Source organism: Ascaphus truei, chromosome 4, assembly GCF_040206685.1.
Source record: "Ascaphus truei isolate aAscTru1 chromosome 4, aAscTru1.hap1, whole genome shotgun sequence".
Lineage (NCBI taxonomy): Eukaryota > Metazoa > Chordata > Amphibia > Anura > Ascaphidae > Ascaphus > Ascaphus truei.
This window is the reverse complement of record NC_134486.1, coordinates 143,294,339-143,320,247: the sequence shown is the minus strand read 5'-3', so window position 1 is coordinate 143,320,247 and position 25,909 is coordinate 143,294,339. Positions and strand designations below refer to the sequence as shown.

The 25,909-nt window shown below is 41.0% G+C and overlaps 1 protein-coding gene across 2 annotated transcripts in view; it reads right to left on the bottom strand.

The window, feature by feature from the left end:
- The window catches only part of CRIM1 (cysteine rich transmembrane BMP regulator 1), a 700,781-nt gene that overhangs the window by 647,558 nt on the left and 27,314 nt on the right, over window positions 1–25,909 (bottom strand). The gene's annotated exons all lie outside the window — the stretch shown is intronic.

Here is a 25,909-nt window from a genome sequence, read left to right as displayed (position 1 = left end):
ATTGAGTCTTAATTCCAGGAAGAAGGATGCAAGACTGCGCTGAAGCAGGGATCTCCTATCCTTATCATTGCAACTACAGAGAAGAGGGATTCTCTGAACTCTTGCAGGGTCCAGTGGGAGTTACCTGGAGCCCCAACAGTAAGAGTAAGACCAAGAGCTAAGTGATATAATTATGTACATAAGACTGTTCATATGGGGTGCATATGATAGGGCATTTTTTAAACTGGGAACCATTTTAATTGGCCAGCGCTGTTAGAAAGGGCTGGAGTATGTTTAGTTGGTTTTCCCCAAAGGGAAATAGGTGTTATTTTTATGATTTGTTTTGACTTAAAGGGACGGTGGGCCTGATGGTGTATAATTTAATCCTGTAAATAAACCCTGTGTAGAGAAATATAATGTTTCCAGCCTTATTCTGGAACGAAAAGATACTGCAATGTGATGTGGGCATAAATATATATATATATATATATATATATATATATATATATATATATATATATATATATATATATAAACACAAACAAACAAAATGAAGAAGCTCAAGAGGGCACTACATATATATATGTAGTGCCCTCTTGAGCTTCTTCATTTTGTTTGTTTGTGTTTGTTCATGTCCAAGTTTGATTGGTCATTTTTGTTTCTCCAATCTATACCTTATTTTACTATTACCGAAGTAAAGGTTACGTTTTATATTATATTCACTTGCTCTATTCACCTTTGTAATAAATGCAAGCAAGTAGGCATCCTGTTCTCTTTATGTTTATAATGAATAAATCTCATTAGAAATCTGAAGCTGGTGCTGAGCAAAATCACATACAGTAGCATAAGATAGACCAAAACATGTCATTTAAAAATACAGTTCTACCCAGAAACAAAAAGGACCTAATGGTAGTGATACAGTATGTTTAATGGTTACATTAAACATGTTTTAGTGCATTATAAAACCACAATTCCCCCTAACCAACCCCCCAACAGGGAGGTGCTCCAGAGCGGAACCGCAATATCTTCAGTTCCGGGGACCTCCTTGATTATGATGTTGCGATTTCCTATTGGCCTGAGATTTGGAAGCCATTGTGTTTCCCCTGGAGGGAGATATTGGCAACTGGGGGGTTGTTGGAGATGAAAATGGCACGGGTCAGCTCCGGAAGACCCCCTTATTCTCATCCTGTGAAAAAATGAGGGGCGGGGAGGTTGCAGCAGGGCAGAAAAAATTGATTAGTGGGAATTGTTGCTTTAATGAGGCAATCCAAGCTTGTGTTTCCCCCCCCCCCCCCCCATTATTTTTTTATTTATATTTTTTTAACATAGGATTGAAGCAAGGGGTCTCCGGAGCTTAACCCCATTAATTTCAGCTCCGGCGAGCCCTGCGCCCAGAGATTATTACCTTTATAGGGGATGCCGGTAGCCGTGCTGCTCAAATAATGGCCGCTTTTCAAAGCTCCCATGCCCTCTGGGCCAATAGGAAGCCGTGACATCATCCGGTGCAACTTTCTATTGGCCCACATTATGTGGAAGCTTTAAACTTGCAGCAGACTTGAACCTTCCTCTGGAAGCCCCTGGAGCCGAGATTAATGGGGTTCAACTCCGGAGGCCCCCTGCTTCAATCCTGTGTATAAAAAATAAGAATATAAAAAATGGCTTGGATTGCTTGTTTAAGTAGCCCTACACGCCTTGCTAGATGGAATTAATTTGAATAAATCTGATTTGGGGAGCAGGACAGCATATAAAGAAAACCCCATTGTCCCAAACTCACTGTTGAAAGTAAAAATAAAAAAATCACACTTTCAAATAGAATTTAATATGTTTACTTCTTTTTTTTTAACATATCAAACCACCAAGATTTAACCAGTTAAAACAACAATCCATCTGTCCTTATTTTAAACTGTGAGATCTCCCATCGAGTTAGCCTCTCTCCAGTAAGTGAAATGAAACCTGAAACAGCATTGGGACACTGCTGTCTTTTTAATAACGCACACTGGTGTCTAGCCTGTTTTCTGTATCCTGTGAATATTTGGGAATCTGTAGCGTAAAACAATTGCGGTTGTAAACCCCAATCCCGTCCTTCGGTTCGCTCTTGGGCTATGTAGGAATGTACCTTTCCGGAGGGGGGGGAGGGGAGGGGGCGATCTTCATTGTGTCTCTGTTAATCCATGCCAGTTTCTGACCACAAGAATCCAAAATATAGGATGTAAGTATATAAATTCCTTCCTTTTACACTCTAGTTTCCCCTCCCACACATTTCCCATGTCTTATCATCCCTATTTTCTTTTCCACCTCCTGTCCTTTGTCACGCTCTCTTTTCTCTCTGACCAATGAACTATTCTCTGCACCTAAAACCAACACCTAACCTTTTCTCCTAGAGAACCACTCAAGCTACTAAACTATGATGTCATCAATCCACTTGGAGGAATGTCTATTTTTAAACAATGTTTTGTCTCCCAACACCACTCTGGTTTTGTGGGGGGTTTTCCACCTTGCATGACAACCTGTTTATCAACTGGTTGCTAGCCAACCGGCTGCACTCTCATTAGCAAGTATTAGAAGTACTGCCTTTCAGCTGCCGTTCTATTGCGTGACATTCTTGTATGACCACCTAACGCCTAGATAACCACCATTAAACAGAGCATACATTCCAAATCGAGATCTCTGTGTCAAATTCCTGTGTTTCCACATGACCTGGAATGTAAAAAAAAAAATTCCTACCTAACCAGTCCTGGCGATGATCCAAGATCTCTTCCCACAGCAGTAGAATCTGAATGGAGGGAGAAAAAGGTTCTCACCTACCACTTCAATTGCTAGGCTAGCCCACCTCCCACATAACACACCCCATCACCGCCCCATCACTGGTTGTGTGGCAGGACCACAACAGATGAAAGACACTTCAAAACTATTTCTCTTTCGGAAATTTGTTTTGACTTTTGACATATTACATCCTCATCACACAACGTGCAGGGCATCTGAAATACCACAGGCTCCAGTGGCGTAGCTACAGTAGACATGCGTGGTCCCCTGGGCAAAGTTTTTTTCAGGGCCCCATTATGAGTGAACATATTCCGTAGATTCAGGAGTTTCCATCGGCCCCCCGCCCGCCCAGCGTGTTGGCGGCCCTGTGAGCCCCCCCCCCTGCTTTTACACCTCCTCACTCTGCTCTATTTACCCCTCTCTCCCCATGTATTCCCCCCCCCTCTTACACCCCCTCCCTCACTGCACCCTTTTTCCTCTCACACTCTCGCCCCCCTCCCCTCTCCCCCTCCCCCCTTCCACACTCAATCCAGCTCTCTTAATCCTCCACTCCACCTCCTGGCCACACACATACAATTTCCCCACACACAATTCCCCCTCTACAATACAGTACCCCCCCATACACAAATTAGAATAACTACCTACACGCATACTACAATAACCTCCCCCCATACACAAATTAGAATAACCACCTACATGCACACTACAATATCCCCTCCCTCCCCCCCCCCACACACATGTGGTTGAAAAACACTCGTGTACAGTATACTGCACAGCAACTTCTTCTTTAATACAGTAACTATAGACAATTGTGTAAAGAATGACATACTATTTTAAAAATGCTCTAATAAAAAGATTATCACGTGTTACCTCAATTGCTTGCACTGAGGTACACACAGCACACTGAGGCACAAATAGCACACTGACAGAGCAAACTGTAACTGAAAATTAGATTGCTGGGCCATTTGTCTTGTCTCTCCCCCCTGCCGGCGACCCTGAGCAGCCCTCCAAGAGCACGGGCCCCCGGGCTTAGCTCGGGCTATAGCTACGCCCCTGACAGGCTCTAAGTATCAAGTTAGAGAACAGTGTGTTTTGGCGCCGTGTTCAGTTTTTTAGAGCAGAGCTGCGGCATACAGTATTTAAGAACAGTTTCTTACATCTGATGACAAATTTTAGACTTGGGCCATTTCATATGCAGAGGATTTGGGGAAGGGGCAAATAAAAGTTAAAAAAAAAAAAAATGGCACAGAATGTAATTGTGATGGTGAAGAGGCAGCCAGGCTCACTAATAAAGGTTAAGCCCGTTTGGTTACCTATGATCCATGTTTTGGGGTTCAGGAGTGTCAGCTCTTGGACCCAACTGTTGTAAAAGCATTACCTGTAATTATTCGACAATAAAGAATTTGTGTGTTTTTACCTTTCCAGGGATGCCAGCAAACAGGGATTGCTGTGATATGAGTTTCAGGGGGGGAGGTTTGCGGAGAAAGTGTTGTCAGATTGTGTCTATCTAGTCAGGGGCCAGAGTTGCTGGTCCCCCTAAAAATGTACCCAGGAATTAGGTTGGATGCCTGATGCATGTAGACACATTGTCTCAGAAATTTCTCCCCTTGAAAACGCTTGCGCGAGTCACCACTAGGGGTCCCTGCTTCAGCACAGCCCAGGAAGGTAAATGGGGCATAGGGATGTGAGGTGTCCCTGAAACAGTCAATGCATCCCTAGGTTAATGGGGATACCCAGTAAATGCCCATGTCACCCAGAACCTGTATAGGGGTTCTAAGGTGCTCCAACCATGCTTCAGCACAGCCCAGAAAGGTAAATGGGGCATAGGGTTGTGAGGTGTCCCTGATACAGTCAAGAGGCCCCTTGGTTAATGGGGACACCAAGTAAATGCCCAGGTCACCCAGAACCAGCATAGTGGTTCTGGGGGTACTCCAATCATCTACAAGGTTGTGAGGGGACTTTTAAAAGTCCAGTCCTAAGTTTATTGTATAGAGTGTGGGGAATGTGGCTAGTAAGAAATAACATGCTGCTTCTTATTCTATTTCCCATAACCAAAAGACTTAGGATATTTTAAAAGTGTATATTTTATGGAACAGTGTTTTAAAGTGTATATTTTATGGAACAGTGTGTTTTAAAACCTGTTTGTGCACAGAAATGAGCTGGGACTTTCAGAACCAATGCTCTGACAGGCCACTAGGCTACCAAATGGTGCCAGGAGGTCTGGCGGCACATCTGGAGATGAAAGCCCCAGAGGATAACCAAGGTGTCAAGACCATTTGGACAGGAGGGAAGGATTCAAGTATCCATATCCTGAGATCAATGGATGCTCTTTGCATTTCCATTGATCCCACAAGACTGTCACGAACCTGTCAACTCGGATGGCATTGAGGGAACCAGGGCCACAGGTGCTAAATTGATCATGCCCCTTGGTTCAATCAGATTTCCAGGTAACCCTGTTGTGTCTACCAGCTTGTCTCTGATTGGCTGCGGAGAGATTGCTCACGCTTTGGATTGGGCTATAGTATTTTTTGAATGAAAGTCATAGGTAGTGGTCACCCCTTGCACCCATTAGATAGTTGGGTTTTCAAGGTGTTCTCCTAGGTTCTCAAAGGTCTCTCATAGTTCTCCAATCCTCTAAGATTCTCAGATTCTAAGTTTCCAGTTGCAAGTCTCCAGCAAGAAAAGGGCTGCTTCAGCGAAAACTACCTGGAATATTTTTTATCCTATTTTTGCAACTGTTATCAGGGATAGGATTCCCTGCATCTAGGAGAGTCTAGGTTGTTACCCCAATTCCCAAATAAGTGTGTATTTTTTTGTAGTTTGTGTAACATTGTGTGTTTGCTTTTCCTGTGAATAAATTTACAATTTATTTCATTAACTTGTTTTGATCAATGCATGATCCTGGTTAAAAGGTGTAAATAGCCTGGTCTCCTGTGACAGTAACATATCTCATAATCTGTGCGCAATGTAACTTCGGCCCAACTCCTCCTGCTGGCACTTCCCATGGAGCAGGTGAGGGAAGACAGAGCAAAATTGGGGCAAAATGCTTTGCTATATAGATGCAGGGTGTAAATGTTGTAGCTTTGCCCCAATATTGCCTTGATACATACCCAATAACTATATTGTGAAATTCTGAGGAACGCCAACCCTCCCTAATAGCGCATCTGAAATCAGATGCATTGTAAGGAACCCCAACCCTCTCTAATAGCGCATCTGAGATCAGGCGCATTGTACGGAGCCCCAACCTTCTCTAATAGCGCGTCTGCGATCAGATGCATTGTAAGAAAACCCAACCCTCTCTAACAGCATGTCTGAGGTTAGATGCCTTTAAAGAACCCCAATCCTCTGTAATAGCGTGTCTGAGATCAGAAGCATTGTAAATTCTTCTATATTTGGTACAATTTTCAAATGACATGAAAATTACAGGGAACTCTTTAGGGAGGCCCGGGGAACCACTGCTGAAAAACACTGAACTAGACCCTAACTAAAGCATCAATATAGAGTATACCATGCATATAAGCAATAATTACAGCCTTACAATTTAGCAGTATATAATAGTGTATAAAAATAAAAAGGTGTGGGGGATTATGTACATCTTTACACAAGTATTACTGTGCAGATGTAAATCTGTGTATACCATTGTATGTGTGTCTCTGTGTTTGGACCATGGAGTCTAGTTACTAAATTTCACCAGCTGCAAAACTGGGGCACAAAAACGTTTATCAAAGAAAAGGAATCCTATTGAAAGCAATGGGATCTTTTCATCTGATAAATGGAGTGCAAATCTTTGCACTGGTTTTGTCTCAGTGGTAAAGTACCTCCAATGTCTATCAGTGTCTGTATGATGTTATTGAGTGTGTACTGTGTCTGTATGTGTATCAGGGTTTGTAAGTGAATGTGTGCAGAAGAGCATCAGGTGCTGGAATTAGACCATGTGTTGCCACCACCCTAGCTTAGAAGGGGTTAAAAATATGTAATTACAAAATAGTTGCTCAGTTTTACTCCCCTAATAATATGCTGTTATGCTATTTGGATTTAAAGGAGCAATTCATGCTTTTTTTTTTAATTACTATTTTTTTAACATAGGTTTGAAGCAGGGGGTCTCCGGAGCTGAATCCCATTCATTTCAGCTCTGGAGACCCCCTGCTTCCTGAGATGATTATCTCCAAAGGGGATGCCGGTATCTCAGCAAAGTTTAAAGTTCCCGCGTCACGCTGGCCAATAGGAAGCCGAACCTGGTGACATCAGAGCTTCCTATTGGCCCGCAGGGCGTGGGTGCTTTGAAACACCGCCATTATGTGATCACTGGTAGCCAAGCCAAGCGGACTGGCACCCCCTTCCGTATTTCCGGAAGCAGGGAGTCCCTGCAGCTGAAATGAATGGGTTTCAATTAACAGAGACCCCCTGCTTTCAATGTTAATAAAAGGCAAAGAAAATTGCCAGCTTGGATTGCCTCATAACTTTTTCATCGTCAACTTGAATTGCATTAAACCTATCCTAATTCTAAAATATAAAAAAAACCCTGTTAAAATGGCATAGAAAGTGTTTCATTTTTACGTGCTCTTAATTGCCGGTAAATATGTTACGTGGTGATAAATTGGAGTGTGGCTAAAACGACAGTGCTATTACTTAACAGTTAGCATTGTTAGAATATCATAAACACAGTGATAAATGTTCATCACCACGGGAAAATAAAAATGCAATCATGAATCAAAGGCGACAACAGAAAGGAGCATATGGAAAAGCTGCAAGTCACTAAATAATGAATTGTGTGAACGCACATTCAAAATGACAATACAAATACACTGTTTGCTTTCAGTGAATGGCACACAAATCAATTACATAGTAATGTCTGTCAAAATCACTAAATTTGACACATCCTTAATTTAATTACACACACACACATACAAACGCCCTTTGAATTTTTTTTCCTCGTTGATCCTGGTCCTAAACCGTTATTTTTTACATGTACAATAATATGGATGCATAATTAATGTTTGTTAGGAGGCTCTTAAAAATGGCCAGCACCGGGACTCTCTAAGCTGTGCTGTAACCCAGTACTGAACCGCAACTGCAGACTCACGGCTGTAATATGTTTCCAATTAGGTATGAAGCAAAGTTCATTTTATATTCTATAAGAGGGTTACACACAATTAGTCTTTTGGGTCAAAATGACTATGTATTATCAAACTGGAAAACAACATAAAAAACACTGATGGGTAGGACTTTGCTATTAGTAGGTAACATGCATGTTAATCTTTATTAATCTTGTACTGTATGTTCTTTTAGTTCATTCATTTGGTACATAGAGAACCTACATTGGTTTACATTTGCATTTAGCTTCAAATGAGTTAAAACGCCAAGAGCCTGTTCAGTCACTGCTGGATTTCTAACTCTTGTTCTCAACAGAATGCGGCTCACTTGTTCCCTAGGGAACATTTAATGGGATGGGGACTAAAAACACAAGACTGGCTCAATCTGTCCACAGCAATTACAGTCACATGGTCAGCACAGTATAAAAAAATAATAATTTTGAGTTTATATTACAGAATGGTTTATATTATCACATCCCAACTGTTCCATTTCCCATGCTAACAGGAAACATGCTTATCTTTTCCTCATGGTGTTCAGGTTCAGCTTGCCGCAGTAAAAATATCACTGTGGCTTTTTTTGTATGCACCTTTAAGATTCTTCATGACTCAGTCTCACTGTCAAACTCAGAAACAGGAATGATTCCCCTTAGGGATAAAATAACTCCAAGCTCTTCTGTGTTATTTTCCACAGTCACGCCAATTGCATTCCAGTCAAGTGATGTACCCTGTAAAAAATCTGACCCAGGTAATGCATGTAATCTACTTTTCCTGCCTTATTTTTTTTTATTTTTCTTAATCTATAATCTTTTTTGTTAGGAAGTGAAAATATATAATGCTTTGGCCTTTTACAGAAGAGGTGTATATACACCTGTTTATTGCTGCTCCTATTCCTGTCTATAGCTTATTGCAATTCCCCAAAGGGATTCTGGAAAGAAAACCAGGACTACACCAGTTTCTTCGGAACATGTGGGAACAAGGATTCACCCAAAATGCAGATGCCGTGAAACAGCAATGAGTTATTTTCAGCTCAGAGGACTCCCTGGTTTCCAAGATGCTTGACGATTAAGTTGTTCCTATAGTTCCTGGTTTTTAAAGGAGATTAAAATGACTGTCTAACTGGAAGTCGCAACCGGATATGTTTCGGTTTCCTTTTGGCCCAAGATTTGGCTGCTATTTTGTTTCTCCTGGAGGAAGATGCAAACAAGGTAACTTCACCACTATCCCGGTTGTCGGGGGACCGTGAGCTAAAAATAGCACTATTCTGCTCTGGACAAAACCCCCCCTCATGACAAAACAATGGAGTTGGGGAGAGGGTGATAAAAAAGAAGTAGGGGGCATTGCTGCTATGTTGGGTGGGTGCTCCAGAGACAAATAAAGCTAGCTGGTGCTTTTAAACTCAACTTATAGGCGGTGTAGGGGCAGGCAAATAAATACATCAATTACTTACTTTGACTTACTAAGAAAAAAAACAACCGCCCTTGAAGTAAAAGTTATTACGCATTGGTTTTCTATGAAAAATGAATGCCTGTTATTTTTACTACGCAATGTGTAATTCTAATCTTATCTGATGCTTTAAGTTTACAGCTTGGCTAATTCTCCCATCAGCATTATTTTTGAAAACAAAGAAAATAAGGAGGGCTGGAAATGTAACCTGTACATTCTGACTTGCGGGCAGTCACATCACAAACATTTGTGGACACATTTGTGATGGTGGAGTGGCTCGGTGAGTAAAGGCACTGACTGTGCAAACATTAGCACTGAGTTTGAAGCAGGGGATAATGGTTTGAATCTGGTTTTTGGTGCCCGGTGCATTAAAATTAAATTGTAAGCTCTGCATGGGCTCATTGTGCAAAATTATATATACAGTGCTGTAGAAAAAAAAATGGTAATGTATAATAATTTGAAGGCATCAATCACCTACATTTAACATGTTAAGTATGTCACTGCCATACGTTAATTTAGTGCTAGGAGGGACTGTCTCTTTTATGACTTGGACAGCGTGGGTGACTGTATCTGTAAATAGGAAGAAACATTACCCGTTCTGGATCTTTTTAAGCCATCTGCCAACAAAAGCCACTTCAGCAACTGCAGAGTTAATTCCACATGGAGTTTAACTATGATGCCCCAAGAACACATCTTTGGAATAGCCGAGTTAAAAACCTGCTGAGCTAATTCCTGTGAACATGGGAGCCATGTGGTCACCCTATGGTTCTTCATAACATGGTTTTGAAACATCAAGACATTTAACTTTGGCTTTCAAGGCACAGCAGCATCGTCACACCACATGCACTTCATGAAAACTGCCCATTAGTAAAATGTCCCACTTTTGCAGTTGGCTAGGGTACGGCAATCCATAGACATTTGTGTCATCGCCGTCAGCCACCATTGCATCATCCTCTACCCTTGCCATTTATTTGCTCCTAAAACGTGAGAGCTGGTGTCTACTCTACAAGTGCAGCTCTTCAGCTCAGTTAAGTGGCCCCACAAGGTCAACATATTCCTACCAATTTACAGGCAACTCCTAACTGTCAGCAAGAGGTACACACGTTCACCTACTTATTTACTAAGGTAAAAAATACGGCATTGTGTATCTGTTTGTATTGTTGGATTTTGTCAAAGCACAATTTAAAACACAGTCCCCTATGCATACGAAAAATAAGCTGTAATCATAAGCTGCCATGTTTCCTGTACCTGTAGAATAGTACATTATGTGATATTAATGCATGAGGGGATTTTTGGATTACAAAGAAATAACAGTAACCGGATGATGTCCCGATGAGACGAAAAATACTGAATAATTTAGCATTTGTACCAATCTTTAATGCTTCCTAAATTGTACAGAACAGTAATTTCACTAAATAAAACCTTCTGTGTTCCTTTTAGGAGGAGTTAACAATATTTTATGAGTCCTTTTATCCTTTCGTTTTTACAGCTTATGCTTTTTTTAGGCTCAGAATGTATAAATGCGGATCCTCACAGAGAGTAAAAATGTATAATTCTGTATTTTTCTATTTCTTTTTTTGCTAAACTATACAAGCAATTATTTCACATAAACAAAATCTCTAGAAATTGAAAATGCTATTTTATTATTTCGGATCTGGATAGAGTGTTATAAGCAAAGCAGAAAGGCTGAAATACTTGATGAGGGCAATTATTATTGTTTTTTTACAGCATCCTAACCGGATTCACAGTTTGTGATTCTAAGATTGAAGTTCTCTCTTTCTTTTGGCCTTGCTAAAGTTTAGAGTGCATAAGGGATAATCTGTGGGGTCACAAGGTGCCATTATTAGATGGACAGTATGGCCTCTTCCATGGAAAAATCCCCCCCCCCCCTCCGGCGCCTATGCTGTGTGCAATGATGACTGACCTGTCAGTCACCACTGCGACCGGCAACAGTGCTCCTCAGCGACATCACAGCTGGATCTGGCACACTGGGACCGGCAGCGGCTATGATTTGACAGGTCAAGTCACTGCTACTCGGCTCAGTGAGGGGAGCGGGGAGATCGGAGAGCAGAGGCGTTCAAGGGCTGGGAGCGGAGGGGGCAGAGCTAAATCGGAGACATCCTGTACTCTACCAACCCCTACGTTCAATGCACACTGTGGCAGGGGGAGGTGGTAGAAGTGTCTGTGAGTGAGAATGTCAGTGAGTGAGAGTGTAGGTGAGTGAGTGTCAGTGAGTGAGTCTGTGCAAGTGAGTCTGTGTGTGTGATTGTCAGTGTGAGAGGTGAGTGTGTGTGGTAGTGTGTCACAAGTACCCACTGAAACACACACACGCAGTGACACAGAGCCGGCGATGGGTGGGGAGGGCAGCGCATTTTTGTCCACCTCTGACTCTTCCTATAAAGAATGTGCAGTGGAATCCATGACCAGTGATTTTATGCTGCAACAATCTTCATACATTGAGATTTGAATACGTGCAGTCCTATACACTGTAGGACCAAGCTCATTACGGTATGTGACAAATACGTAGAAAAACCATGCACGTATTAATATTTGTAAATTGCATTTCAAACGCAATCTAGCCGGCAGAGGAATTGGAGAGGGCTCCTTCTCTACCGTTCAACCCATCACCGACCTTGCGATCCCTTCATCACAATTTTCTCTTCACTTTTACCTATTATCATCAATCAATTTATCCCATTAAAAAGGTGCATTGCCCCAGCCTCTATAATTTTGTGAAATCTTTATTATTCCGACCTGTTAATATCAACTTCCAAATTCATGTTCCATTTTTTTCTCAGTTACTATATACAGCTCAACCCTGTTTTAACGCGATCCATTACAATGTGAATCCGCTTATAACGCGATGCAAGCGTGGCTCCCAATTTTTGTATTTATGAATACTTTATTTATATCGTAAATACTTGATTGTACAATGCATACAATTGTACATTATTTCTAACGCAATCCGCTTATAACGCAATGTGATTCTTTGGACCCCAAGCACAGCGTTAAGGGGGTTGATCTGTACTAAGAAAACCAGAGCTGTTTATTCTACAATAATTGTGCCACACAGAAAGCTATTAGTCATATGTTAAGTAATAAGAAACATTCATGTTAAATCTGATTATATATGGCTGAGTACTGTCACTTAACTGCAGCTCTAAAATATGTTGCTAATGAGACTACACCTTTATAGCATCAAGTCTAGTGCTTATAAAAGCCTAGTGTTCATGTTCTAAGCACTCCGCTTAATCTCATTGGTATAAGGATCACATTTTCTGTAGCGTGTCTCAGTCTGTGTGGGTGTGTGTGAAACCTATGCTTTCCCTCATGTTTTCAAAAAGATCCGCCTATCATATATCAAGGAGAAACAACAGGCCCTCAAATAGTACTTATTTGCAAAGCTCCGTAGATTTACAGAAAGGGACCTGGTTAACAATAACACATGAAAAACATAGGCCCTCCTTTTTACCAGCTCAATGAACATGTAAGTGCCTCATATTTCATAGCTAAAGGTTACTGGGAGGTACATTAAAAAAAAATCTAATGCAAGCATATTAATCACTTTTATATCCTCCTGCCAGTGTATGTAGCACACGAAGGTTCCAATATAGGTACAGCTAATCCATGTCCGTAAGAGTTTACAGAAAGCACCATCATATTCATGAGTTTGTTTAAAATATACAGAGACATCACAGGGCATATTCATGCCCGACTTTACAGCCAAGATATAATTAGAGGTATGTTATTTTAATACACATTATCGAATACCTCGCATAGTTAGGGCTGCTTCATTGCTGCCATTTTCTCACTGGTAGCCGGATACATTGTGAAGGCTTCTGCAATGTTTATCCAATATGCTTTGTGATCAAGACAGTTTGTGGAAATGCATTATTTGAGTCCCTTTGTTCTCTGTGGAATGTAATTATGATGCCATCATTAGCAACACTGCTAAAGGCAGAGGGCAATAAGTGATTTATACAGTAGATCAATGGCTCTCAACTCCAGTTCTCAATAACCCCCCAGAGGTCAGGTTTTAAGGATATCCAACCGTTAAGATTATAAGGATATCCCTGCTTCAGCACAGGTGGTTCAGGCACAATGACTGAGCCATCTGTGCTCAAGCAGGGATATCCTTAAAACCTGACCGGTTCGGGTTCTTGAGGACTGGAGTTGGGAATCACTGAGGTAGATAATTGCTGTTTTCCACTTGAACAATCCAATCCGTCAGCCATATTAACCCAATCGAAGGTATAGAAGCAAATGTGCTGATGCATTAAAATCTATACTGTTCAGGTTCAAGAGGAGCCCATTTCTATTCTTTCCAAAGCGCAAAAGAAGTTAAATGTTTACTACAAGAGCAATTACGTCTTCCCAAGGTTGCCAATGACAGTGGTAAGTTGCACACAAAATATTGTTTGCGTCTGCCAAGTGGGACTGGCACACAAAAAGCCCAGCATGTTTTCATCATGAGACTTTTCCCACCCTGCCACGCATTGGAGACACACATGTAAATGGCAGTGATTGCTGGGAGTTACCTGTGGGGATCACGAGGGATATTTTCAAGGTATATATGTGTTTGTTGCTTTCAACGTACTGCCCTCACCTTGATAAAGGTTGTGTGGATCAACCGAAACGTCGAATTGTGGCAATTAAGACTGTTTGTGCCCTCCTCTTACTACCTTTACCCCTATCATGCTTTATTGGACTGACTGGGATGGTCCTTTTAGAGTTGGAGCACCAGTCATTGTTTACTTCCTGTTTTCATTACGGGAATGCTTGAGGAACCTCCCTGATAGTTTCCCCCCCCCCCCCCCCTGTCCCATCGGCATTGCTTAGCACAGCAGCTAAAGAGGAGATACAATGCAACTGTAACATTTCAAGAGCTGAAGTGGGGGGTTGCAAATAATTGATCGGTTTCTGCTGCCTGGAGCAGTGTGCCGCATAGTTGTAATATAAAATTTCAAAAGCTGCACATGAGCACACGGATATACTGACATGGGTATGTATATGTGCTTACTTCTACTAAAAAAAAAATCTACCATTAAAAAAATGAATTATTGCTAAATACCTTTTGTTTCTCTGATCACAATTCTTCAGTACAATAACAAAGCCAGAAGTTACGTTATTGTCAAAGCTTAGAATTGGGATTGTAGATACAAACAGCATTTCACTGGTAAAACCTTCTATATTGGAGGGTCCTCAGCATATGGCTTCACACATGAGCAGTGCAGGATAACTTTATGCAGGAACCCTGCCGAAGTTAAAGCCTTCTGCACCTGTGGTCCTTCGGGAATATATGGAATCAGTTAAAAGTAGAGTTTGGTTAAGTAAATCACTCTGTAATTGTGTAATGACTCGTCATGTGTGCTTGTTCTTTTGCCAGTCTTTGCTTTCTTAGCCCCTTGAAGAAAGCTGCCAAAAAATATACATCATACAAGGACAGTCCTGCAATCTGGGAATGTTTGAAGATGTAAAGAGATTCATATTTCTCCACATCCAAACAATGGATTCCGAAATGTTAAAATAAGACAGTTTTGGAGAAGCTACAAACCAAATGCAACATAACAAGTTAATCTGTGTGACTAAAACAGACATTTCCAATTGTTCTTTGAGATAAGGCCTTTATTGTGGTATGGCCTTAAAGTACACTGCTCATTCACTAAACACATATCACATATGTTTGTCGGTTATTCATACTACATGGTATGTCTCATGTTTCTCCTGGGACAGGTTTAGTAGTGCCTGCACTAAATCCTTAAATGCACATTGCTGTAAGATAATCACCTGACTCCAGACTAATAGTATTCTCTCTATTACAAACAATGTGTGCCCTTAAGGGAAAACTGCAATGAGCGCTATTGAGAATGAAGTCTGAAGTCTTGAGAATAAATTCTGGTTAATCCAGTTGCTGAATATCTGGAGTCAGAGTATCCCCCTACATCATTTATTATAGTTGCTATGCTTTTTATTCACCTCCAAACCAGTATGCTGGTTGGCTGAAATGCCCAACCAGGCTCGTTTGTGTATATGAGATGGTTGATCTAAACAAACAGAACTGGATAGATATTCTACTTTTCATGTAACAGATAGCAACCTGGAAATGTATAACCAAATCATCCATCTCCATTTAAAAAACCCAGTAATGCCTGAAGCTGCCCTTTAAGAATGGAGCCAGTCAACAATCTGAGCTTATCATTATGACTGTCTAACAGTCTTAACTCATGGGAGACAGAAATGGGTGAAATTGTTCTAAAAGTCATCTTCCACATTAAATGGCAAGTTCAGGGTTTTAGACATCTAAGTTCAAGTTAAAACCCAGGGAAATGATAGTTAAGTGGAAACCCTAGGTAGGAGATACGTAGATTTACATTTGACATTGAAATAGATGTTCTGTAAGAGAAGCCACGAGTACTTCAAAGAATACAATACAATAGAAGCCACTCAAGCTTAAAGGTTTTCTTTGAATTTACAACATTGATGTACCTAATGTTAGGAAGGAAACAACGTAATTAGCCTAATTTACCTATAATCTGTGTGATATTTACCTTTATTGTATAACAGTAATAAGTAACACGACAGTGATTTTTTTTCTAGCAGGGTGCAACCTAGTTTGATAAGGGAAACAGAACATAGACAATGATCTACAGTATGTTGTCGTTTAGTGCAAAACAGTTGCCAAAAAACTGCATGCTCCTGGACACAATACAGCAGAACAGTGAGCTTGTTTTGGTGACAACTGCAGGATTCCTGAGAATCTCCTTTTAAAGCAACAGTTCTGCACCCACATTTTTTTGTTTTACTATATGCCACATGTGAGTATCTTTATTGAGAAATAATTACCTAAGCTACAGATCAATCAGTTCTCCTGTGATTGATCGGCCAACATCGTGCAGTGTGTGGCATCGAAATGGCCACCTTCTGACTTTGCGCTGCAGTCTGTGAAATGCTGCAGCTGCAATGTAACATTATATTACTAAGTGTAACACATTATTACAATAGACAGTGCTGCTTGGAACACTGCAACAGATTTGTTTGTGATACTTTGTTGCCAAAGGACATTGCTCAAAAAGGTGTGTGTGAGTACCTGTTTCAAAAGAGGAAGTGGATGTGACTTTCTAAATGGTTGCTATAGCAACCACAGGATGATCGATACATTTTAAAAAAAAACATTAAAAATTGCATTAGGAGTTTAAAAAAATGCAGTTAGTATTTAATAAAACAACAAATAAACACATACAGGATTTTGGATGTTTTGCTCCTTTAGGAATTAGGCTGGCGACGATGGGATACTTCCAGCCTGCAACTTGCAGGGTTACCTTTTCTGAGATTCCAACCCACACTAGCAAAGCAGGACACTTCTGATCTAAACTCCTGTACTGATGAGAAAAACAGAGCTGCATGATGCAGTTAATGCATGCAGCTGTTTTTAATGACGGAGTCAGGTGGCCAGTACAGTCCACACTGACCACAATATTGATTGTCTTCAATCTTCGTACAATGCTTCACCGCTCTGTGTAATGCAAAACAACATTCAGATGACCACTTGGCTCAGTATTCTCAGAGACCGGACAAGACCATCTTTATTTCAGTTTTTTTAAATTTCCCTCCCTAATCAATTTTAGTTAGGGGAAATTGCAAAGACTTCCATATGGCATGGGAGCATTGCAACCAAGAGTGATCAAGCCCATTCATAAATATCTGGTAGCCCTTTGTAAAGTGAAAGAGAATTAAATAGAAATAGCCGTATTAGTCCAGTTGCAATAGTGCACTGTAAATAAGTACTCAGCGACACCTTTTTTTATTTGATATTTATAACAATTGATATTAAAAGAAGTTTTCAAACGTTCTCTCTCTTCCTCAGGTAAAGCAACACTGATTTACAAAAGATTCCAGGAGTATATTTTGTCAATCAGAATTGCCTGACCTGAGGAAGAGAGAACTCTCCAAAGCTGGTCTTATAATATCTATTGTTAGTTCAAATAAAAAAGGTATCACCTAATACTGAAGTACTCATTTACTCTGCACTATAGTGGAAGTGATATGAGGAATGAGTTAATGACTGATCCCTTAAAAGAAGTCAGACAAGCATTTTGTAATCATTTTTGACAGATGTTTTGGAAACGTCAGCATACAATATAAATCAAGACTTTGGAGAAGTTTTAGCTCATTGATCTTCTGCCTATTCTTTTGTGTTATTGCATGTTAAAGCAGCAGCCTGCTCTCATGGTTTTTTTTTGGTTGGGGGATTGCATCTCTTTAACTCACTTTAAGTGATTTCTTATGGGATTCCAACTCTGTTTTTATTTTTAATATCTGCCGCTTTACTCAGGAGATAAAAGCGTTTGAAATATTAAGTGTTCGAGAGGTCCCACCGCAGCTCTCCCCGCACTCCTGTTCAGACTGCGGTTACATTGATAACCTTGCAATGATCTCAAATACCCGTGTCTATTTTTTAAGAAACTATTTGAAACCCATTTCCCAAAAAAATATAAAGCAGCAGAAAAGGCTGCATTGCGTTTGAATTTTTTTTTTTTTTTAAATTATAGGATTGAAGCAGAGGGTCTCCGGAGCTGAACTGTGTTAATTTCAGCCCAGGGACCCCATGATTTCAGAGATACTTACTTCCATAGAGGTTATCGGTATTCCTGTGCAGTCAGAGAAACTGTATGACTAACATAATGTCCTGCATCACGTGGGCCAAAAGGAACCTGTGACATCATCCGTTTGCAGCATCCTATTGGCCAGCGTGACCGGGACATTTAAACTTCATAGGAATACGAGCACCCCCTACGAAGTTAAGTATCTCGGTAAGCAGAGGGTTCCCGGAGCTGAAATTAACACAGTCCAGCTCCGGAGACTCCCTCTTCAATCCTATAACTAAAACGCAATGCAGCCTGTTCTGCTCCTTTAAGTTGAACTGCAACCTAGGGGCCTATGCACTAAGCAGCGATAAGCCACTTATCGCCACCTTATCGCCAAAGAAGCCTACAGCGATTAAGTAAGCCCCGATAAGTCAGCGATAAGAGAACTTTTCAGCGCTTTTTTTTTGCCGAGAATTTTTTTTTTTAAATTGCCAAACACGCGGCGATAATCCACTTATCGCCAGCTTTTCAAACTCGTGCAATTCTAGTAGCTCAAATTAGCTTATAGTAAGTAAAATATTGAATGTATGGTTTTTTTTTTACAGGTTTTTTTTAATTGTATTTCTTTTTTTTAAATGTTTTTCATTGCCCATTGACTGCTAATGTATTAATCTGTGCCCATTTAGTGTACAGATAAATACAGTGATAGCCAATGCATTTTTGGCAAATGCTTGTTTTCTATTGAGTGTTATATTTTTCTCTTTCTCTTGATTGTTTGGATTAAATAGTTTGTAATTTGGATGGCTTGTTTTATGTATTTTTTCGATTGATTAGCGTTTGTAATTAATTAATTCTTTTGTTGGCTCCTTGTTTGAATTTATGTGTTGGCTAGTGGTTTTATTAATTAATTGCTTTGTTGGTTACTAGTTAAAATTATTTAATTGTTTTGTTGTTTAGTGCTTTTATTAATTTAATTTGTTGGCTAGTGCTTTTATTTATTGAATTGTGGTGTTTAGGTGCTTGTGTATGTTTTTTCTTATTGTGTATTTTGGGACTACATGTATTTTGATTAGGGTGACCATTGTCATGCCCATATTATATGGGTATGATGTACAACTATGCCAATCAATTGGTACAGGGTGCGTATAGTGGGTCCGGGGTGGGTGGTTAGGCCTCCTGGGTGGGTAGGGTAACCCCTTAATTACTATAGTGGTTATTAACTGCTACTGTGATTAAGGGGTTAAGGGCCATTAGATTGTATTATTTATTTTATTTTTTCTGGAAATGGAGGACATGGCCCTGCAGTATGCAGACGAGGATGCCCTTCATGATGGCAGGGGTAAATAGAAAGGTTTATTTACTTTATTTTTGCTGCCTGGCTATTGTTTGATTTAATAATGTGCAAATGAGCTATTATCCATATCTGGATAATAATTATTTTGCCCATTACTGTACTGTATGTGTTGGGGTGAAGGTGTATTTATTGCAATAGAAAAGAACAAATTTAAAGTGCACAACTATAAACCTCTATTGTGAAAAGAAATAATTCCCATATAAACACCTCTGTGGTAAATATAAAAAACAACAACCTCTGTAGTTGCAAGTTTAGGTCTGCAGCTGAAGAAAAAAAGGAGTGACTCAACACCCCTAGAACTGAAACACAAAAAATACAAGCGCAGACGCATATAGTGAAGTAAGTTCCAATATTATTACATAAATAAAATGGTAAGATATCTGCGTACATCAATTCTGATTTAAATAGGCATATCGTGTACTTAGGTCATATGTTACCTGGCACCACAAGGACCACAGGACCGCAACGACCACCGGATCACTTGGACTCCGCTTGACCTTCCATATGGAAATCCAGATATGAGAAGCCAATGATAAACCTTTTTATCCCTGAGGAAGTAGCTCTAGCTACGAAACACGTAGGATATACTATTTTATTAGCCCCTACAGTCAATTCGTCTCAGTTTACATGTGCCGAAGCTAAGAGAGACTTGTGGATATTCCGAGTGATGTCACAATACACTTGACGGCAGTGACTGCTTTACGGCCAGTCGCAATTCACACGGAACTTCCGAAGACACGAGCCTGACAGCGGCTTCAACGGTCCCAGTGCCCGGAGGTGTTCTTTTGGACTCACAGAGGCAAACGGAGGGTCTCCTGAGGACGGTGTATGATCAGCTTCTCATATCTGGATTTCCATACGGAAGGTCAAGCGGAGTCCAAGTGATCCGGTGGTCGTTGCGGTCCTGTGGTCCTTGTGGTGCCGGGTAACATATGACCTAAGTGCATGATATACCTATTTAAATCAGAATTGATGTACGCAGATATCTTACCATTTTATTTATGTAATAATATTGGAACTTACTTCACTATATGCGTCTGCGCTTGTGTTTTTTGTGTTTCAGTATTTATTGCAATATATTCCAAATTAAATTTTTTGATACAGGATTGGTACTGCAGGCCAGTGGGATACCCACGGGGACCACCCGAGGGCCCCTTGACATCCATGGGGACCACCCGAGGACCCCCAGACACCCATAGGGATCATCCAGGGACCTCTGGTATCAATCCTGTGTATAAAAATATTAAATCTGGTTTTATCTGGGGGCACAGGGGGTGGGTGGGTTGTGTATTGGTGTTTAGCACATATTGAAATGTTTATTGGGGGCAGAGGGGGTGAGTGAAGGGCCAAGTACCTGTTTATCTAACCCCCGCTGCCCTCAATAAAGCTGCTATTGTGCCTCAACCCCTTTCATTGCCTTAGTGGCTATCCTCTATGGTAATGAAGATGCTTTAATGTAATTTTTATTATTAGTGTGCGGGAGCAGTGGTCTCCTGAGCTGAACCGCATTGATTTCAGCCTTGGGACCCTCTGCTTCCCGAGTTACAAGCCCAGATATGGGGTGTCGGTATCTCCTTCATTATTTAAAAATGGCGGCGATACTGGCACCCGATGCCCCAAACTAGTGCCTTTAACTCGGGAAGCAGGTGGTCACTGAGGCTGAAATCAAAGAGGTTCAGCTCAGGAGACCCCCTGCTCCCACACACTATTAATAAAAATTACATTAAAGGAGCTTCATTACCATAGCAGATAGCCGCTACGGTAACTAATGTGTTACATTTTTAATTAGAGGTTTATTACTAGTGTATTGTAGCAGGGGGTGTCCGGAGCAGAACCTTGTTGATTTGAGGTCCGGGTACCCCCTGCTTCCCGAGATACAGGCCCCGTTATTGGGTGCTGGTATCTCCAAGCATTTAAATGTTCCGGGTCACGTGACCCTGGGAATCAAATGCATAGGAGATACTGGCATCCCATAACGGAACCTGTATCTCGGGAAGCAGCGGGTCCCTGGACCTGAAATCAAAGCGGTTCTGCTCCGGAGACCCTCTGCTACAATATTCTAGTAATAAAATGTAAATGAAAAAAAAAATTATATTCTGGCGAGATTTGCGCAGGGAGAGGCGTCTCTCTCTCTCTCTGCAGCAGATAGAACTCGCCTGGTGAGCCCTTTTCAGAGGGGCAATCTTCACGTCGCTTTCTACTCGCCATTTTTGTTAATGTTGCTATCACTGGTATTCAGGGCTTTCTGCATAGCGTGATAGCAACGCTCCCAAAAATGGCAATTTAAAAATGCTGGCGGTTTTTTTTTTTTATCGGCGCTTAGTGCATAGGCTTCTTAATATCTTACAATGTTAAATGAACTTACTATAAATACTACCTATTTGATCACTTATGAAGAAGTGTCTGGGTGCCATAGACGGAACGACTACTTGAATTACTGTTCATATAAAGCTTGTTCATTAGACGCAGGCTTTCTATCAATCAATCTATTACTAGGATATGCGCTTTGACTAATGTAGCTATAAACTGCCATCTTCATTTTCTATAGCCTTAGATTATGATATGGAAACTCTACAGGCCCTGGCAGAAAATATGTACGTCTGAGGTACAGTGAAGTTTTTTTGTTATGTGACTGATGCAATCTAAAAACAGGTCAGAAACAGTTTATTGACAAGAATGTTACTTCCATAACAAATCTGAAGTCAATGTCTGCGTGAGTTATTTATAGAAGGACAGAAGCAGCGTGGGAGTATGTAGCTGTGTGCTACAGAGTAATCCACTGAGAATGATCACAAAATTAAGTGTTTAGCATATTAATAACCAATCTGCTATTTTCCACACATTCATCTGGAATTTAAACACCTTTTTACACCTTACTGTACATCTGAAGGCCTACCATGTCCGTGACAATTGCAAAATCCATACAGGATTTTTTTATTTATTTATTTTTGAAGTGTGCAACGTTAACGCGTACAAAAATGAAATCATTAAAAGCAAGATTTTCAAAAGCCCAAGGTTTCGTAAACGTAAGAAAAATACAGATAGTGCAGATATTTCCAATACTGGCATAGACGCACTAAGCTCTGTTAAGGGACTTTAACTAAAAACAAAAACAAATGTTATATTCCCTGAGGTAATGCTGTAGCCACAAAGCTAATTGTATGCAAAAACAATGGTCATACTACATCTCATTAGAATACGGTTAACGCAACGTCATTGTTGGATTAAGTTGCATTATATTCCAATAACACAACGTGATGCAAATCGCCACGTTACTCCCTGTAGTAGGACTTTTGCTGGAGTTGAGAGATAGAAGAGGAAAATAATGCTGTGTTATTTAAATCATACCTAACTGTGGCATTACACCCATTCAGATAGTGTCAAAGCCCTATTGTAAGGTCTGAATCAGACCAACACCAAGTTTAGCGCTCGCTGACTTAATGTTAGGTTATATAAGCCCCCATGTTATCCTTAATGGATAATGTCTTATTTGCATATCATTTGCATCTCAATATTAAAAGACCCAGTTCCTTTCCATTTTCCTTGGAAGAACACATTTTAGCAGCATTTGGCTACCGTTATCTCCCTATGAGTAATAAGTACTGTATAATGCCTTTGAGTTTTTTTTTTGTTTTGTTTTTTTAAATGATTTTGAAAAAAGAATTGGGCTGTTTAGTTTTAAAAGTCTTTATACTCCATGTGATTGTTTAACTCTCACTGTGATGCATTGTGGGATTTTGAACCCTTAAACTGAAAAGGAGAACATGTGACCTAGTAATGGTAAGTTGACCTAGGTAGTCCTCTTTATTAGCCCTCTGGTGAAAGGTGAAAGGTCCTATTTATTAGCCCTCTTTTAATAGGAGAAAGGGCCAAGATAAAGATTATTTGACCCACTTTTTACGCCCTGTTGTGTGCTTGCGCAAAAAATGCCCATTTACAAGACACTAAATTGGAAAGAAACAACCTTCACTGACCTGAGAAAAGAATGAAAGCAAAACAGAAGTAAACAAGCGATACTAGAAACCCTCATTTCCACTTAGAACATTCAGACAACAGATGCATTCACATTTTAAACAGTAAATAAACAGACTGAAATAACTGAAGCTGGTTACCAAGGTCTATGGCATATCTAATGTGCGGGAACGGAGGAATCAGTACAGTATCAGCTGAAGAAAAGGCAGATAACAGTCCAATGATTTGATGAGTTATATAATTGAAAACCAGTTTATTTCCATAGAAAACCAAAGTCGTCAGGAAGCAGTACAAAAAAAGATTTGTATTAGAATCAGTTTTTGATCGTTTAAATTGTAGTTTCATGAGGGTTTCATAAAATACATTTAAGGCTTTTTTCTATGCAAGTTTTTCCTACATAAGAAACATTTACCTATCAAGACATCAGCCTTCAGATTATTAGTAACTGTTAGGTGCACTGAAATGTAGAAAAATGATAAACGAAGAGCATTGTATGGTCTTCATGTACCAGATGTTGTGTAGATACTGGTGCAATCCCAACATTTCTGCCTCCTCTGATTTCTACACCTGTATTACCTGTGGTGATGATGTGCCAATCATTTGTGTGCCAAAAGGTTAAAATGCCCAGAGTGGTTAATCTTCTATTGGGATCGCTCCTGCAACTCATACTATGGAAGCTAAGTACTGAGCAGATGGTCAGAAATCACATGACGTTTCGAGAATATCTTAAGGGGCCACGTGTCAGAACATGCTGCATAACACTACTTGGCACCTCTATACATTTCAAACAACATTCACTTACAAGGTAAAACGTATGCAAGACCCATCATACAGACCCTTTCAAAGTTTGACATGTTTATTTAACATATGAATGAATTAGAACCCCAAATGTTCCTGACTAGTGCTGCAAAGTAGGACCAAGGATCCAGAGAATATCTCCACAGGCACTCTAATGGCATGTGCAAATCATGAAATAATCAGGAGTCCCATTTTTTCGTGGTCTTTGGTATAGGGTAGTAAAGAAGTCCTCCGTCAAGATATAGATGAGATGTCCCTCTAAATGTTTGAAAGATGTCTGGGCAAGATCACTCACACAGACAGACTTTATAAGGTGGTTCAAATCATATTAGATGGAGGGAGAGCACAGAGGTGTGGGTGTGTGTGGGGGGGAGTGGTGGATCTGGGCACAATCTTGCTGGGTTCCAGATCAACCCCAATAGCCTACTCCCTCCAAACAGTCTCCCCGCTTGAAGCTTCTTTGAAGTGTATAGAACACTAAGCTATCCGGACATTTTAATTCAAAGAACACATATCCATATGCATGCTCCTTGATCATTACGAATCCATGTATCTAGAAAGGCTGCTACACTGCCGACACGCTTTATTGCGCATCGGCCAGATCCGCAAGCCGGGAGATTTCCCGGCTTGCTAGTGGCCGCCCCTCGGCGTGCCGCGCGTTCACTGCGCCCCCTGCACGCGCGTCCAGGGCTCCCCGAGGGAGCCCTGGTGTCCCGCGATCGCGGGACGGCGGCAGGGGGTTCCGGGGGACCCGGCGGACCCGGCAGCGGTAGGGAGAGCGCCCCGATCGGAGGGCGCTCTTCCGCTGCTTCGGCGCGCGCCCGTCACCCTCGGGCGCGCGCCAGGCTACTGCTGCGGCCAAGAACGGGCAAATGCTCGAATAAACTTGGCCGCAGCAGTAAGTGGGCCACTCTATTAGAAGTACTGTATTTTGATTATTTTTTTGTTGCGAAGAATTTTTTGAGGGACAATTTTCTCACATCAATTATTGTATTAAAGAGTTAAAAATTGTTTTCAGGGGAAAAATGTAAACCCTTGTTTAGAAGACTAATTTCAGTAGTGGTCAATGTTACACCTGAAATATTAATCGCGTTACTATTGAGTCCTAACAATTCTTCTTCCTCTTGGATGGTTGATTTCCTTTTGGAACGTCTAGTCCTCTTCTGAATGTAAGGATGCTGCTCGATCCATGCCGGGTTTTCACTACAGTCAGGCTTTCTGTCTCTCCTGCCCTTTCTGCTCACTGTGGCCATTTTGGGTGCTGGCAGTCTGCTTTATAAGGCTGCAGTTCCTTGTGGGAGTCGCTGAGCAAGGTTCTGTTTGCTGTAGCTCTGTTTGATCTTCGCTATCACGCATTACCCTTTCGCCTATTTGGAATCCCTGTTGCTGACCCCAGACCATGACCCCGACGCCTTCCGCCTGCCCTGATCTTTGCCTGTTGTGTGGACTCTGCACTTCTGCCGCCTCACCTTTTGCATGTTGTCTGGACTCTACCACTGCCGCCAGCCCGGACATCTGCCAGCTTACTGACTACGAATACTCTTACAAGATTTTGTCCCCAGGATCTGGTCGGATATTCTACATTCCTACCTCAGCCCTGCGGGTCCATCTCCTGATTCGAGACGAGCATCGTCACACTGAATTCTTGTGGAAATATGAGACGATCGCAGTCTTCATATGATTTAAGGGGATATCTCCTTTGGCTGGATTCACCTATTTCTTCATCCACGATCTCCCTCTTGTAAACGAAATGAGACAGAATAGTCGCCCATCCCCCCCGTTCCCTCCTACCCCAGCTTCCTTCTGGTCCTTCCTCCTCCCCTCCATGTCAATTATGAACGAGTGTATCCTTTATTATATTTTTTTTAAAGTGTCATAAAGAGGTTTTGATTTTGGGGTATAGATCAGTTTCCCCCTTTTAT